This window comes from Gekko japonicus, unplaced genomic scaffold (assembly GCF_001447785.1).
Source record: "Gekko japonicus isolate JY-2015 unplaced genomic scaffold, Gekko_japonicus_V1.1 scaffold2504, whole genome shotgun sequence".
Classification (NCBI taxonomy): domain Eukaryota; kingdom Metazoa; phylum Chordata; class Lepidosauria; order Squamata; family Gekkonidae; genus Gekko; species Gekko japonicus.
Window position 1 is genome coordinate 226,315 of NW_015164732.1, and position 3,251 is coordinate 229,565.

Genomic DNA, 3,251 nt, shown 5'->3' on the forward strand with positions numbered 1-3,251 from the left:
AAGGGGACAGCCATATTACAGCCATCTGTCCATGGCGGCCCCTCCCTCAGGGTAGAAGAGCATGAGATGAGGCGAACGCTGAGGGCTGTGAATCCGAGGAAAGCGGCTGGACCTGATGGCATTACGGGATGGGTGTTGAAGGAGTGTGCTGACCAGTTAACGGGTCTTTACTAAGATCTTCAACTGGTCTTTACACCTGTCTATTGTTCCGTCGTGCCTAAAGTCCTCAATTATTGTTCCCCTACCCAAAAAATCTACAATCAATAGTCTAAAGATCAGTCGCACTCACTTCGGTTGTGATGAAGTGTTTTGAGAAATTGGTACGTAGTCACATTGTTTCATGCCTTCCATCTACATTGGATAGTCACCAGTTTGCATATAAGGCAAACAGATCCACAGAGGATACCATAACTACCACTCTCCATACTACTCTGTCACATCTGGAGCAGGTGGGGAGTTATGTGAGGCTGTTGTTTGTGGATTTTAGTTCTGCCTTTAATACCATCCTCCCTTATAGATTAGTGTCCAAATTGGAGGGCCTTGGACTCTCCAGCTCCATATGCCTCTGGATTTTGGACTTCTTGACGGCATGCCCCCAGAGGGTTAGGGTAGGGTCCTACATGTCCACAGCCCTTATCCTTAATACCGGTTCTCCACAAGGCTGTGTGTTGAGCCCCTTGCTCTATACCCTCTATACGCAGGTCTGTACCTCCACCCACCCCAGTAACACCATCATTAAGTTTGCTGATGACACCACTGTGGTGGGGCTCATCTCTGGGATGCTAACACCATGGCTCTGGTGAAGAAGGCCCAGCAGAGGCTCTTTTTTTCTCAGACTTTGCTGAAGAGAAGAAACCAGAAGAAGAAAAGAATCAAGCTTTATAAATAAGACTCGGTTAGGGAACTCCTCTATATGTGTAACTGGTTAAGATTGGTTAAGAAATACTCAAGTTTTATTTTGCGCTTCCATAAAGTTTTTAGGGTAATTCTATGTATGTGTAATTGATTAAGATGGCTATATTTGAATTTTTTTATGTACCCATTAAAAATTCATATTAACTGCTGTACCTGTCCTGACCACCTGCAAAGATGACAGGAGAACTGGATGGCTTGGGCCGGTAGGGGATGGTGACACCTTTAGGGGAGACTCCAGCATGACCACACAGATCAGTTTGATGCATTCAATGATGGACTGTGGAATCCCAGCAATGGTGATTGGTCTCTCAGTAGAGTAGGGCAACATGTCTCCTGCTACCTGGACCAGTGTCCCTGTGCTTTCTCTGATCTCATTGATCTTACACCCTCCTTTCCCAATGAAAGAACCAACACTGACTGGCAGGAACCACAAGTTTCAGGGTAGCGGGTGGCTTGCTAGAGGCCGTGCTGTTAGTCATTGAACTGCTGATATCCTCTTCCAGTTTGTCAATGATCATAGCAAATGCTCTGAAGATGGCATTGGTGGGTCCAGCAAGAGTGATAATCCGTTCTGGGCAATTCCCTTCTGAGATGTTAATGCGAGCACCACTCTCTTCACATATCTTCTTTCTTCCCAATAATGCTTCCAACCTCCTTCCCATGCATTAGGCGAATGGTAAGTGTGACATTTAAACCTCCTTCAATAACACTGGTGTCCATCTTGAGCTGTGTTCAGTTAAGTCAGGCTTAGTCAGTGGTCAAATCTTTGGTCACTGGGGGGGAGCTGGCGGGGTTGGTTGGGCCCGGCCGTGCACGCGTTCACTCACTCTCTTGGGTGGGGGGGTAGGGGATGGGACAAGGGAGTGGGAGGAGGGAGGGAGGGTGGTGTTCGGGTCTCCAGGGTGGGCATAGGGAACGGGACAGGAGGAGGGGAGAAGGAGAGAGCCGGGGTGGGCAGGCGGGATGGCAGCGGCAGAAGGAGGGCAAGGGCAGTGGGAAGGGGCTGCAACAGTTGCTCTTGCCCATATTACCTGTATTTAATGGAAGATTAATTTAAAATGTTCAGGTAATAGATGACATTAAAAATTGCAAAAGAGCAAAAGGTATAAATAAGACTGGCTAGGGGAACTGTGTGCATGTGTAATCTGATCAAGACACACTTAAAAACCTTAGTCCATAATAGGAGCTGGGGAAAATGGCACGGCATTGAGGGTGAGTCTTGGATTGCTCCCGAGCCACCCTGCCCTTCCTGGTTTTTTTTGGAGACCTTCCCAAACTTCGGCATCATGTTGGGCTCCACCTGGACCTCCTGGGGGAAGGACAGGCACAGGGGACTTGCTCGGCCTCCTCCCTGCAAAAGCGGTTAGCGGGGGAAGACCGCTGTGTCCCGACACAGAAGCAAGAGGAGGAGCAATCATGGCTGCCATGATTTGTACAAGCCACAACCTCCCTTTTTAAACTTTTATTTTTGGCTCTAAGCAACAAAGGCAAGGAGGAGCTGCGGTGGCTCTAGTGGGTAAGACGCTGAACTGCAGGCTGTGGAAGGTCGGTAGTTCAGCAGTTCGAGACCCGAGTGTGCCACATGACAGAGTGAGCTCCTGTCTCTAGTTTCAGCTCCTGCCAACCTAGCAGTTCGAAAGCAAGAAATTGCAAGTAGATAAATAGGTACCACTTCGGTGGGAAGGTAACAGCGTTCCGTGCGCCTTGGTGTTTAGTCATGCTGGCCGCATGACCACGGAAACGTCTTCGGACAGCGCTGGCTCTTCGGCTTGGAAATGGAGATGAGCACCGCAACCCTAGAGTCGGATTCGACTGGCTTTTGAGCAAGGGAACCTTTACCTTTACCTTTAACAAAGGCAAGAGAATGTGTTTGTATGTATTCTTCTATTAGCTGATGAAGACCTCTAATAAAATGACCCTTTTAGGATATTTCCAACTTTGCATGTTTACGCGGCTGCAAAAAGGAGTGGAGTAACAGGACTGAAAATGGTGACGACAGGGGAAAACGAAGATAATCCAGCAAAGGAAATTGTATTGATAGACCTAAATAATAAAGAATTTGGGCAACTGACTTTGGAACAGTTCAAGGAATTGCTGATTGATGGGGTGCGGAAAGCAGTGGAGGAAGCCTGTAAAAACATTTGCAAAAAGTTTCAAAATGCTGACTCGAAATCTGAAAGTGAAAAGGAGCCTGTGCCCTACCAGCGAATTCCTGTGAGTTCTGAGAGAGAACAGGAAGACAACCAAGTAAGTGGGACAAATGATATATCTTTTCTATCCTTGAAGAAGAAGAAAAAAGAATGTCCCCATGCAAGGAAAAGAAGGACTTGGTTAAG

At 47.4% G+C, this 3,251-nt stretch overlaps 1 pseudogene; it reads right to left on the reverse strand.

Moving 5' to 3' along the window:
* Positions 1–1,055: 1,055 nt before the first annotated feature.
* Positions 1,056–1,641, reverse strand: LOC107109041 (annotated as a pseudogene).
* Between the last annotated feature and the right edge of the window lie 1,610 nt (positions 1,642–3,251).